At 35.3% G+C, this 16629-nt stretch overlaps 1 protein-coding gene across 2 annotated transcripts in view; it reads right to left on the reverse strand.

Annotated features, from left to right (window-relative positions):
* LOC136842737 (CD151 antigen-like) overlaps positions 1–16629 on the reverse strand; it is a 288000-nt gene that overhangs the window by 109126 nt on the left and 162245 nt on the right. Inside the window, exon 1 of one of the 2 annotated variants that reach the window (XM_067110476.1) lies at positions 12752–12928. The exons of the other annotated variant lie outside the window; for it this stretch is intronic. The gene's annotated coding sequence lies outside the window, so the exon portion shown is untranslated. Of the gene's footprint in view, positions 1–12751; positions 12929–16629 lie in introns of those variants that run through there. 2 annotated transcript variants of the gene reach the window in all.

Raw genomic sequence — 16629 nt, forward strand, 5'->3', positions numbered from 1 at the left:
ACTATAAGTCGAAAGGTCTTGCAGCACTCCATAGTTTCTCTTTCCTTCGTGATTTTTTTATTTATTTCTTCTCTCTCTCTCTCTCTCTCTCTTCTCTCTCTCTCTCTCTCTCTCTCTCTCTCTCTATCTATATATATATATATATATATATATATATATATATATATATATATATATATATATACATATATATATACATATATATCTTTATATTTATTTAAAATTACTCAGGGTAGGCTTCAATAGGATGGGATGGTTTAGCTTCCAGCTCTATGATTTCCACAGTACTGCAATCTTTCAAAGACATACAGACTTCTTCATCAAGTACGATGCACCAAGGAGATTACAGCCAAGGTCTAGACCTTGATCACAGCCACACTTGGGAGGAAGATAATCCTGTACACCGTAGAAAGACTACAGTAGACACACGACCGCAGAGACCAAGAAGAATACGGAAGAACAAGAACAGTAGAACAGGCAAGTCACCCAAGGGACTAGAAGGAAACAAGAGATGTCTGGAGGACCACATAAATATACCCGAACGTAGCTGTCATCTACTACGTGCATCGGTACCCGATGAAGAAGGCTGTATGGCTCTTAAAGATTTTAGTACTTATGGATATGAATGGAGGCTAATACGAGCAATTGAGTATATATATACAAGGTGAAGTTATGTGGCTATATATATATATATATATATATATATATATATATATATATATATATATATATATATATATATATATATATATATATATATATATATATATATGTGTGTTCTATTTATCCTGAGAGCATGCTCTGAAATTCTATGAATCCGGGGTTAAACGAAATGAAACTACACCCGCTTGTGCATTACACAGTACGTTACAATTGTTAATCTTTCTTTTAGAGCTATACATTCCATTAAGAATATGTTTCGTTACGATAAAAATGTATTTTTTTTTCACTTGTTAATTTTGTTATGCCTAAATCATCTCAAACAAACAGTCTGACGTTCTAAATTTCACTGTGTAAAGAAGTGTACACTGAAAAGGACTTATTTGTTCGTATTTCAAAAGTAATATGGAACATTTTCCCCTTTCAGGAATCCACTTCATCGTATGCATGATGTCTCGCGTTGTTGATGAGTCGAAACGGAAGAGGAAGCGTTTAACGGTTTCCCAGAAGCCAGACATCCCAAACGAAGAAAACGGTGGGTGACACGAAGACCAAAGATAGTTTGCGTTGCTTCGCCAAGAAATACAGTCCAGATGCGTTGGAAGAACATACAGCCATGGCGACACACAAGGCAATGTACCACAGTAAAAATGAAGAACATATGAAGCTGTGTATAAGTGGTATTTACAACAAAGAAGTCAGGGTTTAGAATAGAACAGAACAGAATATGGAATTCAGGCCAAAGACCAAGCGCTGGGACTTGTGAGGTCATTCAGCACTGGAATGGAAAGTGACAGTAAAATGGTTTGAAAGGTGTAGCAGGAAGAAAACCTACCAGTTGCACTATGAAACAATTATTAGGAGAGGGTGGAAAGTAAGATGGAAGAAAGATAATATGAATGAAGGCATAGTAAAAGGAATGAAAGGGGTTGCAGCTGGGGGCCTAAGGAAGGGACTCTGCAAAGAACCTGAAGTAAAGCCTACAGTACACCGAGTGAGGGACACTGACGTCACTACCTCTCTACTGGGGTGAGGGTTTAAAAGTAAGAGAAACAGAGACAAAGATGGCGGCATCGCAAATCACCGGAGAAATGGAAATGCAAAAATTTCCTCACATCAGGCGGATGTTTGGGCACTTCCGTAACCGCCATGGGTTACGCCGTGGTTACGCGATACGAAAGCTGGTGGAGAGGCTACGAGTGCACCCACCGAAGAAATTCGCCAGGTGGAACTGCGGTCAAGACGGCAGACGACGATTGACGACTTCTCTAGACCTAACAGTCGCCTTGGTGAGGTCACAGCGCCTTCAGCTGTTTCCCCACTCCTACATGGCCCCTCTGGTAGTCTCCCCATCCCCCGCCACTGGAACATCATCATCTCAACCTACCACCTCCAAAACCCATGAATTTGAAAAATCGCTGTTTACTCCAATATCTGTGGAACCTGGCGATTCTGACTCAGACTAAATTATCCAGAGTCTCCACGACAACACTGGGAGTTGTTCTCAAGGTATGATTACTTAATACTGTTTGAGATTTTCATTGACATTATTGCATTGTTGTGCTGTACATACCGTAATTAATTTCTTAGTCTACACATCCATTGCGTTACAAAACACTTAGCACTTAGTGTATCTCTCTCTCTCTTTATGCATGAATAGGTATAACTACTGCAATCAGCTACGTTTTTGATAGGCTATACAGAACTAAATTTACTTGTACATGTATTTTTTTGAAGTAATTCACTTGTCAGATACATCTCTGAAACTGAAGAAGTAAATTAGTTTTAAATTGAATGATAATTGCCAAATTTACCAGTTAGGATTGGCTATTGATTACTTTATATGGAATTTGTGTGTTCCACTATAAGCTATGAGAGTTAGCTCCAGGGTATCGTGTAGTCTGCTTAAATCTCAGTCACTAAGGATTTCGTTGCTTATCGAGAGGCCAGACCAAGGTCTAGGGTCAGACTCCAAACTGTTCAAAAGAGAGAGGTCTGAAGTGACATTTTCAAATCGACAGTGACTCAAAATATTGCGACAGATACTCTTTAGACTTTGGGTAGATAAAAAAGAAAACATTCGAAATGCGGGAAATAAGCTGAAGGATAAAGGATAAAAAGTTACCACCTCACGCTATAGGGACTGAACTTAAGTAATGGATTGTATAACCGTACGCTATAAGTAATTCACTTAGCCTGTACACACGCTAAAGGAACCTTTTTTTTTTTTTTATAACCGTCCGCTACAAATAATTCACTAAGCCTGTACACACGCTAAAGGAACCTGATTTTTTTTATCACTTAGCTTTTACATACACCTGATATATTTTGTTAATTTCTCTTCTTCACTTAGCCAATAAATGCAGTTTAATTTTTAAATGAACCTCACTAATTCACATAGCCTTGAAATGCATTTTACAAGAACTTGTTTTTCATGAGTTTTCTGATTCAATTTGCTTTTAAATAACTTTAGAGGAACTTGATTTTCTTTGTATTTGTGCATTTTTCCCATTTTAATTTCATTTAGATTGCTTTCTCTTTAATGTTTCTGTAAATTTCCAGATTATTGGGCAATTCGCAGACACTGGAAGAAATTCTCATGACACCTTTCAATACCATTATTTCTTTTTTGGTAAATCGTGCTGCACTCCACCAAAACAAGACATCTTCACGCCAAACCAAGGTGAGGTGAACGCGGAGCATAACATTGTATTCAATTGTGGATTTTTATTACTCAGATTGTTTTTCACGAAACTGTGAATCTATTAGCGTTGTATTTAATGTGTAACTGGTTATTTATCTTCGAAGAAGTCAACTACTGGTAAGAATCTCTGGAGGATATACTGCAGTGTTTCAAATGTGCCCATCACAGGCTCTCCTGGACCGTAAAAGAGCTAAAGGCAAGTGAATACTTAAGGCAAACTGTATCATTGTCATAATTTAAGATTAAAAATTCATGCTTTTTGTTCTAAAATTATTTTCCTAAGAGAGAGAGAAAAAAACCTTAACGATAGAAGACTCTAATTAGGTTCTGGCAGCCTTTATCATGGATGGTTTAAAACTGCATTCTCTCTCACAACTTTTTACACCGCAGAAAACCTTAGCTGCTAATTGGATTCCTAAGATTTATGACCATTTTAACACTGCGAAAGAAATGACTTTAAGGATGACAAACGAAAACAAAGGCAGTATTCAGTATATTTATAAGTTAATAACATTAAAACGGCACAAAATACAGACGCATTTTTGAATGGTAGACGAAGGGAGTGATACATGAATAAACGAGAGGGAGGAGAAAAAACACCTTACGAGTTACAAACAGTGTAATGTAATGAGAAAAAGATGTGCTTATAGATGATACAGACAAGGAATGTACTGTATGTTAGGCATACGAGTTAACAGCATACACACTGCATAAACAATTATTGAATGAGAACCGAGTAAAGTTAAGAAGTAACATTTTGTGATGAGGAAACTCTTTGCATTAAGTACGTAACTAAAAGTAAAGTGTGAAAGACCAGGGTTGGGGAGAAAAAGGGGTAAGAGTTCTGGTTATAAGAAACATGCATTAATATTTACCAAGAAACTTTCGATAAACGTATATGTCAATTCATAAACAAGTCATAGCATATATACAATATTACGACGATAAACAACCCGGTTTGTATGTATAGAATTGGACTGGAATTGAAATACAGAATTTAGGCCAAAAGGCCTAGCTCTGGGACCTATGAGGTCATTCAGCGCTGAAAGGGAAATTGACAGTAAAAGGTTTTAAAGGAGTAACAGGAAGAACGCCTCACAGCTGCATTATGGAACAACTATTAGAAGAGGGTGGAAAGTAAGATGGAAGAGAGAGATTATGAACGGAGGTACAGTAAAAGGAATGAAAGGGGAGGTGCAGATAGGGGCCGAAAGGGTGCTGCAAAGATCCTTAAGTAATGCCTACAGTGCACCGCGTGAGGTGCACTGATGGGACTACCCCTCTACCGGGGTATGTATAGAATTTCACAAGACAAAACGCATAACAAAGCGTAATAATACCAAGAAACATAAAAAACCTTATTAGCAAAAAAAAAAAAAAAAACAATAAAAGACCCAATGTCATTTCTGGTTTCCGTTTTAGGCTCCCTTGTTTCTTAAAGACAGAAGACACGTGAGTCAGCCATCTATAGGTCCTCTCCTCTGCTTGGAAATCGATGCTCTAGATTTCTACTGTAGAAGTCTCCTCAACTTATCATCATCATCATCTTTATCATGATCCTATTATTATTATTATTATTATTATTATTATTATTATTCAACGTGGCCACACACTCATGTGCTACGAATCATTAAGATTTAAATACTGACATACATTGATAATATTCATAAAATAGTTTGTCAGTGGCCCACAATGATGATATCACTGAACCTTTTTCCATTTCGAATGAGTTCATACACCTGATGACAGAGATTCGACTCTTTATGCAGTCACATTTGAAGCCCAAAAAATAACTTTATTCAAGAACCATCCTTACAAGCTGAGCAAGCCGGAGAAAAGAGCTCATTTGGGTACATGTACGTTTAAATGATGAGTCGCTATATATATATATATATATATATATATATATATATATATATATATATATATATATATATATATATATATATATATATATATATATATATATATATATATGTATATATAGCATGGGCCCACAACTTCTTCCCAAAATACTTGCTACAAAAATAAGAGGCTGACGTCTGATACCACTTCTTATGGGTAAAAATGCTCACGCTTGGGAATACGTGTATGTATGTGTTTATGTATATATAGGCTATATATGTATATATATACATATATATATATATATATATATATATATATATATATATATATATATATTTATATATACTGTATATGTATATAAATATATATATTTCATGCTTAATACCGTACACATATCTACCGGATACATGCAAGCAATCTACAATTTACACTTGATTAAACATACTCTGAATCGATTCTCCTCTTTCTGGCGATGCAAAAGTTGAATTAACAATTTTCTCACCTTAGGCCGCGAAGTGATTCTCATCTCTCCAACCTATTATCATTTCCACCATCTTTATTCCCGTTGCATCATCATCCTTGTTATCGTTTATTTGTTGTTTCCACTTCTTCCAGTACTCAATCTAACTTCACTATTTTTGCATCTCCTTTCTTATTCCCCGTCTTCCGTTGCTCCTTCTCCCCTGCCCAAGTCACCCCGCCCCCCGCTCTGTCACTCACATCTTCGGTTCCCTATCTCCTATCCTCCATCCCCATCCCTCTTCCATCCCCATTCCATAATTGAGGTATTCATCAGAAGGAGCAAACGCAGCCCATCAATTTAGACCATCAATTTCAACGCCAATCAGTCGGTGATAAGCCAGGATAACGGGAAACTAATGGGCACACAACAAGGTATTGCTGTTCTAATTAACTCTCTCTCTCTCTCTCTCTCTCTCTCATGTGTTATATATATATATATACATATATGTATTATATGCATATATATATATAAACAAATAAGTAAAATCCTTTCTATTTCCCTGCTTCCAAATTTTCCCATTTTTTTAAATATATATATATATATATATATATATATATATATATATGTATATGTATATGTATATATATATATATATATACATATATACACACACACACACACACACACACACACATATATATATATATATATATATATATATATATATATATATATATATATATATATATATATATATATATATATATATATATAAAATTCCTTATATGTCTCTGCTTCCAAATTTACCCACTTTATCATATTTCTTTCTTACCTTTCCCCCCTTTTTTAATATCTGTTAGCTAATTTTCCCCTTTTCTGACTTTAGTTTGTTTCCTGTTGTTTCCAGAAATGTCTCCCCTCCACAGTATTCTATTACTTACTTTGTTATTCAAGTCTCAATTTCTCGATGAGTAATTTGCATTTAACTTTACATTTACCATCGCTTCGGCAGACGTTGCCTTTAGCCTACCCATTTTAGATTGTTTACCTTACTCCGTCTTAGGTCTTAGACACATCATTTATTTGTTCTCTGCTAGTCGCTGGGGATCTACAGGACGTAATGTAGCACAGAACTCGAGGAGTGCGAATGTGTGGAAATACTCTTTAACTATGGAAGACAAGCCGTCCCCATTTGGTACCGTAATCCTCTCTCTCTCTCTCTCTCTCTCTCTCTCTCTCTCTCTCTCTCTCTCTCTCTCTCTCTCTCTCATACACACACGCGCGCGCACACTGAAGTAAAGACTATGAGAACCCGTGGAAAAGTACCTACTATATGTCACTTTTCACATTTTTGCTATTTTCCAATTCCTCATTTTTTTGTCTATCTAATTTTGAAATTTCCTTCCTTTTTATTCATGAGTGACATATGAACGTTCCAATACTTTTAAAAAATTCTATAATTAACATAATGACGTGTTTCATTTTCCTAGTTATGTTTCTTTGTCTCTACAAAATGTATTATTATTGGCTACAGATTTGATACAGGACATCAGTTATTGCTAAATTTCTTCCAAAAGCTGATTCAGGGATGAATTACGGGTGTCATTTTCCTTATGTTTCTTTGTCTCTACAAAATGTATTATTAGTGGCTACAGATTTGATACAAGGTCAGTTATCGCTAAAATTTCTTCCAACTGCTGATTCAAGAACTAATCCTAAAAGCCATGTAATGCACAGCTTCGGAATAGCTTCACAAGCTTCCTTAGGAACGTCATCGAGTATGTTTGTAAACCCATATTGCACTTGCATACATTAGAAGGAATTTTATCTCGTAAAATAAAAAAAAAAATGCTAAGTTTTATGATAAGGTATACCATGTTGAGATTTTGACGAGTTAAAATATATGTTATGAATTTACAAGCCCATCTTCCCAAGAACAACATCTATACACCAGCTCTCTCTCTCTCTCTCTCTCTCTCTCTCTCTCTCTCTCTCTCTCTCTCTCTCTCTCTCTCTCTTTTAAAAGAACTTTATAGCTTCATTTCCTTTCTCAAGCCTGGTGTACACAAGAAGTTTTGAGGTGTGTGAGACACAGGAGGCGTTCAGGGTGGGTTGGGAGGGTGGGGTGGAGTTCCCATGGACGATCGAGAAACGCTGAAAAATTCCAGACTCTGTTTGATTTGTCCGCATCAGCAACGGCTTTCCCCTCGATTTCATCTCCGTCTTGATTGTGTTTTACGACTGAACACACACACACACACACACACACACACACACACACACACACACACACATATATATATATATATATATATATATATATATATATATATATATATATATATATATATATACTTTGTCACATACACGTGAAATCTCATTTACATTCAATGGCCAAAGTCACTATCTTTTTTTTTTTTGTTTCTAAACCAGGCAGCGGTTCGAATCCCACTAGTGAAAGTACTTATCACTTATAATACCCCCTGGGTGTAAGTTATTGCCAAGATATAGTGAACTGGATATTAAAAGGAATGTGTGGCTCAATATTGTGAGTATATTAATATATGTATATATATATAATATATATATATATATATATATATATACTGTCTATATGTGTGTATATAGTTTTCCAAATGTACTTGTATTCTTAGAAATTTGGAAAAGCGTTATGTATTCCAAGCTACGTAATAATCAGTAATTCTAAGTCAACCTACCTTTTTCAATTACTTCATCATTCTACATAAAAAGATGCTATTAAAACTAATATAGCCACAGACGTACCTTAGTCCATGCAAAAAATGGAATCCCTTTAATTTCACAGTCTATAACAAAAAACAAGGAACAAAATCATTCCAACAAGGTAAGTTTGTTTTGCTAGAACATTAATTTCTCCATGAATGATCTGTAAAAGCTACCATACTGTAGATACTCAGTAAAAGAAGCAGCCTGGATGTGATAACATCAACTGTATGTATACACTATAGGCTAGTATATAAATACATAGGCTTATTTGTTGTTTATATACTATAGTATATAAATACATAGGCCTATTAATATTTATTTTTATTTATATAGGTTAACAACACACTGCAGGTGCTCAGTAAACGAACCAGTTTGGATATGATTACACCAACCGTATTTATATACAGTCAAAGTTAAGTATGCCTTAGTTTAACCGGACCACTGAGCTGATTAATAGCTCTCCTAGGGCTGGCCCGAAGGATTAGATTTATTTTACGTGGCTAAGAACAAATTGGTTACCTAGCAACGGGACCTACAGCTTACTGTGGAACCCGAACCACATTGTAACGAGAAATGAATTTCCATCACCAGAAATAAATTTCTCTAATTCCTCATTGGCCGGTCGGAGATTCGAACGCGGGCCCAGCAGAGTGCTAGTCGAGAACGATACCAACCCATCCAATGAGGAACTATTTATATACAGTACTACAGTATATAAATACATAGGCCTATTAACAAATATTTATTTCTATATAGGCTAATGCGGACTTTTCATCAAGTTGGTAGTCGCGCCAGTATCTGACGATGTTTATTCACAAAGGAATTTATTTGTTCAAGTTTACCTAAAACAAACAGTAGCGGCGGGAAAGTGAAAACGCAAATGTATTCGGAGCCTTTGCTTGTACAGCTGGTTGCATAGGGTATCAAAGATAATATGGTCAGAACAACAAAGGAATTATTAACCAGTGCACTTGGAGGTATACAGTACAAGGATGTATGCATTATTTAATGTTTTTGTAAAACATCACTTCTGTGTTTTAACATAAACTAAGTCTGCAGCTTGTTTACATAAGCTAAGTCTGTAGCATATAAGCGAGTCTATTTTTACATAAACGTATAAGCAACAGCTTTCTTTTTATAGCTTAAATCTCTTTAAAGTGAGCATTTGTCCCTTTAAGCACAACGTTCTAAATAATTTATTTATTTACGTAATGAATATTATGCATGTCACCTGATTAAATGCATACTGACTGTGAACGAAAAGGCCCATTTAATGTCTCAAATGATTCTGACTATGCGGCAACATAAGCATCTCTTGGTGTCATCATAAGAAGCTGGGGGAAGAAAATCGTCCATTTGACAGCGCCTTAACACTAAGATTAAAGTGTACGATTTTCTTAAGGACACGAGGCTCCTTTTCTTTATTTTTTTTTTTATCGATGTAGCTATTTCTTCTACTTTTCTTTAAATATTTATTCATTTTTCAACTCTGTGCTCACAAGAACCACAGACGTGTCGAGAATAACATTAGAACCGTTGTGATTATTAAGCAGGTCAAGATATCACAAGGTGAAATATAGGAAAATTAACCACGTACTGAAAAGTGGGGTCATAAGCATTGTATCAACAACTTACTCGTCTATTGCGTCAGTCAATTCTATGCGTGTTTTCTAGCACCTCTTCCACTGTAACAGTCCAGTAAAAAATTTATTGCTTTCTCTTTCCACATGCACTTTCAGAATTATACACCCTATGAAACACCAATATGATATCCACAAAAAAAAAAAAAACTCAAAATTCGTTGAACCATCTTCATACGTAAGCTAATTTTTTTAAACAACAATTTCGTCATATCGTCACACTTCGTATCTTTTTACACCCGCTCCACATTTACTACTTGATTCATGTTCTATTTTTGTACACTAACGTTGGGTCAGTTATCTGAAAACTTCTGCTGATCAAAGCTTAACTAGGACGCTCGCAATTAGTCCACTGAGGTGGGTCGAAGTTACGGTTTGGAGGTGCATGGGCCTAATAACCTAATCCCAACAGAACTATTGTACACACACACACACACACACACACACACATCCTGTACATACAGTCCATAAACAATTCCTACATACCATATAACACAAACCTTGTTTATTTTTGCAAATACAACAAATCAGTAAGTCTAGGAAATTGTTTCGATGTCCTTCCATAAAAGTACTATCATCGTGATCTGGGCTCACCATTAAAACTGATAGAGATATATTGTAAGTCATCAAGGAGGCAATGGCGTGTATCTGGATGATCCAGTTACAATCATCCCTGAATATTTTTGCTATATTTGATTTTCCTGTACCAACCGATAGCTTTAGCGAGACAGCCCAATGTCTGTATTGCATACAAAGGCGCGAACGTACACACACGAACAAACACAACTGGTTAGTCTCTCATAAGAAAAAGGAAATCTATCACTGCCTTATCATTCTAAAAGGATATACATCATTCCCTTGTCATCCTTTAACTCGTGACAGTAATGACTAATACTGATGTCAAGTCAAAAAGACGAATAATTCACTAGATTAACCCATCATTTCGCCCATGTAAGTCTAATTCGATTTTTGGCATGACCATATTTCCCCAGCGTTGCTTATTCCTCCGGAGGTAAGTCCGCTACCATTAATTAGATATCCGTGGACCCAAGCGTGGACCCACCATTCTCTTTATTAAGCAGGGTCAATAATATTCTATATGCGTTTGGCCCATCTCAATATCGCCCTCTCCCCCGCCCCATGGCTTAAGTGAGGCATAAACACATTAACAACTCAGTACATACTCCATCTATTTTGCCGTTAGGGTTGAGGTGTGGTCGCGGCCGACTACTTGCTCTGTCACATCTTCGAGTCGTTATGGGCCTAGTTTTAAAAAAGCAATTTGAAACGTAAACATAACTTTACGCTTTTCAACTGATATTTGAGTTTCTCCAATAAAAAAATGTTAAGAAAGCAAGGCTTGTTTTTTTTAGCGCTCTCTACATAAAAATCTTGGATTTCTCTTATTTTCACTCTGCGGCAAAACAGTACGTTTCATTTGACTAATTACAATAAAGTTAGGGAGTTCAAACATTTCAAACTAAATCTTGAAGATCTTGGCAATTTTGAAACAATTATAAATAATTTGTATATTAAAGACTGCGCAAAGCTTTGACATCCGTGATGGGAAAAGGAAAGAGCTAATCATTAAATACCTCTACTTGACCTCATGATAGGTGATCATACATGTGGCAGGCAACGCGTAGGTCCATGTCACTTTTCTCTGTTATGATTGAGGATTGATTCAAAACTTAAACATTACAAACTATATTATTCACAAATTAGTTACTTTGAGAATCATTTTATTCAATTTAGTCATGAAACACATTCCTTTTCTCATTGTATTTTCCATAAGCTCAAGTTTGGCAACGCTCGTAAATGGCTCCAATCCAGCTTCAGCCCGCATGCTAAAGTAGTACCCTAGTACTATATAGTTGTGATCCATTTAAGCTATTCTTACTTCATATTCATTCAGAAACTGTCATGAACTGATTGAAGTTATTCAGGAAAACTATGAACTGTAAATGTCAAATAGATGGCGCCCACTTAATGGTCCAAATGCAGAGGACCAGCAGAAGTACAGTTATCAGGGAGTATGTTGATTGGGTGGAACAATGAATCACTTCATGAAAAAAAAAAAAAGATGGAGTGTCAATGGAAAACAAGACACTGGTCACTATCTTATTCACAATTTAAATGCAGAATCGCAGATGGAGCCTTTATACAATAAATAAATACTATATATAAAATATACATATATACACACACACACACACACACACACACACACACACACATATATATATATATATATATATATATATATATATATATATATATATATATTTATATATATATATGTATGTATATTTGTGTGTGGTTGGGTAAGAAAGTTAAAATTTGAAGTGAAAATTCAACACTTTTCGAGGAGCAAACACGAGATCGAGTGACATGGCCATTGTCAGTTATATAACTTGGTCGTAGGCCTACGCAAAACTTCAGGTTTATACCGCAAAACTACAAACCCATCTTTTGTTTACACTCACACGTAAGTAAACTTACGAAAAAAACTTTCAACTCTTTACGTCCTGGTTTTGCTGAAGGGGAAACAAGTGTAATTTACAAGAATACAGGCATAATGGGATGTGGGTTTCACCAATTATGCGAGCAGAAAAAAGACGAGTGCAACACATTTCTTCTTTTTAAGACAAATAAAAACCAAACACGCTAAGTGATGAACAGAAGACTCACCAGTTTAATCACGGTCTCAGATGCGATAATGTCCAATTTAGAAGTTTAAAGAGGAATTATTTTTAATTCAAGGGTTTAAGAATACGACACCACCAGGCCCCACGCAGCTGAACGGAGACCAGCCTTATCACTGTCACTGTCAGTTACCCACTGAGTCGCTGTCTCTACTCTCAGATCCGCTGAGACTGGCTGAGTCGCTCACACGTGAGTGGTACTATGAGCGAGTTCGGGGCGTTCCAAATCCTGCTCGTTGGCGATTTAAAAACCCTTCAACCCGCGCTTCATTTTTCTTCCCTTTTCCATTTTTTCGTTGTCTCAAAGTACGTCACGACTTTCCTCCTACAGAAATATCGACCACGCGAAGGTGCGGCTGCGTTTGTTTATCTCCGGGGAAAAGGTCATGCCATCTGGTTGTTGTTTGTTTGTTACCGTTTACTAGCAAGTAACCCGAAAAGTTGCTCGTTAATTTTCACGAAAACTTCACTGAAAATTTTATTGACTCGCAACAAGTGACTGGATTAGTAGAGAGCTCCCGATTAGACCTAAGGAACCTAGGGGGTGGGGGTGGGTTGTTCAGCCTGGGTGGGAATATGCAGTCCCCGCTAACTCTAGTTTTGATAAGCTCAAAGCATAGATCGCCGCGCAATGTTTTCCTCAAGACTGGCGAAATATGAATGAAATGGACGCAGTTTTTTTTAAACATTATTGACACTGAAGAGGGGCACGAAAATGGTAGATTTAAGAAGCGTAATGATTTAAAAGAAATAGTCACTAAAAATTATTTCATCCCCAAGAACGGTGATAAGGAAAGTAAGTACAACAAACAAAAAGTTATTGCTGAAAGATTTAAACCGAAAAGAAATTGAATTCTGTTACTTTTTTTTTTTTTGAGTTTGAGAAGCATATTTCAAAAAGGAATTTCTAGGCGTTTTGTATGGAATATGCGAAAAACAAAATGAAGATAAGCAAATCACGTAAAGATTAAAAAAAAAATTACTAGTGAGGAGATGATATGATGCTGAATATGCAATCTCTTTAAGTAATGAGCAGATGCGCCTCACGGAAGATTTTATTAGATATGTCACAGATTGCTTAGGGGCATATTTCATTAGTGAATTAGACGCCTGCTTAAATTATTCACATAATCTGTCGTGGTGTAAATAAAATTACACGTATGTGTACATCTAATAAAACATAGGAAAAATCCTGTTTACACCAACATTTCAACATGAAAGACAGAATTATCCCAAAGTGTAAATAAACGTAAAAAAAAATTACGAAACTTATAAAAAACGAAAAGCTTAAGTACAAAATAAGCGGGCAAAGTCACACATGTAGAAAGGCTCAGATGCCTAAATAAATAAATGAATTAATAATGAATAAATAAATAAATAAAGAAATATACATGATAATGGGTTAATTTAAACTATTATATATAGATAAATAAAGAAACATATAACTAATAAACAAATATATTACTAATGAATGGTTAGAAAAATAAACCAACTTATAACGAAGAAAAAACTACAAAATGTTGATAAATGATAATATACATAATTAAATAAAATATAGGTAAAAATGTAACTAATAAAGAAATAATTAAGTTATTATAAAATTAAAATAAACAGATAAATACGGAATAAATAAATATGAATAGAGTCAATGAACACATTGTAAATAAGTAAATGAATCATGTAAATTTATAAACAATAAATATGTAAATTTGTAAATAAATGAGATTGAATGAACACATAGAAACATGCAAATAAATAGATAAATATATACACACATATACTGCAAAGAAATAAATCCTGTTCCTCTGACACAAGACTAAATAGAGCGAGAGCCTTAACAGTAGTTATCATCCCTCTTGAAAACATCCCTTGTTTTAATCACCCTGCGGAATGAACAGTTAAATGAATAATGACGATGATCAATATCCCCTCATTTACCTCCAATGACGTCACTGGAATAAACTATTGATTGTGTTCTTGATGGGAAACACAATGATTTTATCTCGACATATGTGTCCGGGCTATACTATCGTCAATTGAGTTTTTTTTTCTTTTCTTCTGGGGCGTCCATTGTAACAGCTAGTGCTTCATATGAAATGGTATTTTTACTCCTGTTCTCCTGGTTTTTGCAACATACGTTGTTTAGCAATGTTTGTTTTAGCTTTAGTAATAGCAGTAATAGCGGCAATTTAATTTGAAGTATTACTGATGATGATGGTATCTTACAAGACTTGTTCTTCATCGTTGCCAGAAATTTTTTCGTAGATGGTAATAGGGTTGATGGTGATATTTGAGATAATGACGGTGATGATTATGATAGTAAAATGCATTCAACTGATAGATGCAGACTATATTTTAGAGCCGCAAAGAATCATAATTCCCCACCCCCCCGATACCCACAAACGTTTTAGGCACATCAGACGTAAGTAATAAACTGTGTGAGTGAAAATCCACAATTATGTACATGTCATTTTAATTCAGTTGGCTGAAAAGGACCGTCGTGCAAACGGTCGAAAGCTCCCATGTTTTATTTTATTTTTAATTTTTTTTTGGCTTTTATCGTTTCAAAATACAGTTTTTGCTCATATACACAATCGTGGATTTTCACTTATTATTCCTGAGTTACTCAAACAGGAGCTCAGCGCCTGCCCTATGAGCCTACAGAGGCCCAGAAGGACTTTAACTAACTCCATTTAGTAAACAAAACCTGCGTCATCAAAGTACTTCCAAGTACCTAAAACGCATGTCCTAAAAAAAAAATAGATGAAGGGGTCACACCTGAGAAACTTTAGACCATTTTACCTGGCCACGTGACGAATGCTTCTGATGCTAGCAAGTTTGAAAGCACCTGCTATGCTACCTTTTGGCATCATGGGGCAATACTTAATTTGTTTATCTTTTATCGAAGACTGTTATTAAGAAAACGCATATTTTTCCTAGGTTTCAATTTTAACCCTTATCTAATTTGTAATTTTCTTTAGGGTTTCATCACACTTCTCTTTCCTTAGTTTAGTTTTGCTTTACTTGTAGCATTTCGAAGCTTAGGAATCTTGTAACTTTAGATAATAATAATAATAATAATAATAATAATAATAATAATAATAATAATAATAATAATAATAATTATTATTATTATCATTATTATTATTATTATTATTATTATTATATAAAAATGAAGGACCTCATTAAGAAGCACAGCCCACATACGTAGACTATGACCATAACTGGCATCAAATTGGTTTACCAATTTAATAATGATAATAATATGAGTAAATCTTTTTCACAGTGGAATAAAAATACTGAACATATAGCCCTATTTTTTAATGAATAATAAGACAATTTTTCAGCCCAATGAATGTTAATCCTAATGTAAAATAAAAGGGCGAGCCCACGCTCACACACACACACACACACGCACACATTTACACATTCATTCAAAAGAACACTCGGGCGTCTAAAGAATATAAATAATATATTGCCTACTAAGCCTTTGGCCCTTGAAAACAACTAGGAGGGAAAAGGGACCGAGTAACGATGTAAGAAAGTAAACCTTAGTTTTACCAGACCACTGAGCTGATTAACAGCTCTCCTAGAGAGGCCTGGCCCGAAGGATTAGACTTATTTTACGCGGCTAAGGACCAAATGGTTACTTAGCAACGGGACCTACAGCTTATTGTGGAATCCGAACCACATTATAGCGAGAAATGAAAAAAGTAAGGTGAAGGAAAGGAGAAAAAATGACGTAATAATGTCAGAGAAAGAAACTACTGAGAGGAGAAGAAATAAATCTCGGTGGGACAATATGAACACGATTGATTTACAGATTTTAGGCATAGGCTACATGCCAAGCACTGGGGCAACTAA

The sequence above is a fragment of the Macrobrachium rosenbergii genome, chromosome 10 (assembly GCF_040412425.1).
Source record: "Macrobrachium rosenbergii isolate ZJJX-2024 chromosome 10, ASM4041242v1, whole genome shotgun sequence".
Classification (NCBI taxonomy): domain Eukaryota; kingdom Metazoa; phylum Arthropoda; class Malacostraca; order Decapoda; family Palaemonidae; genus Macrobrachium; species Macrobrachium rosenbergii.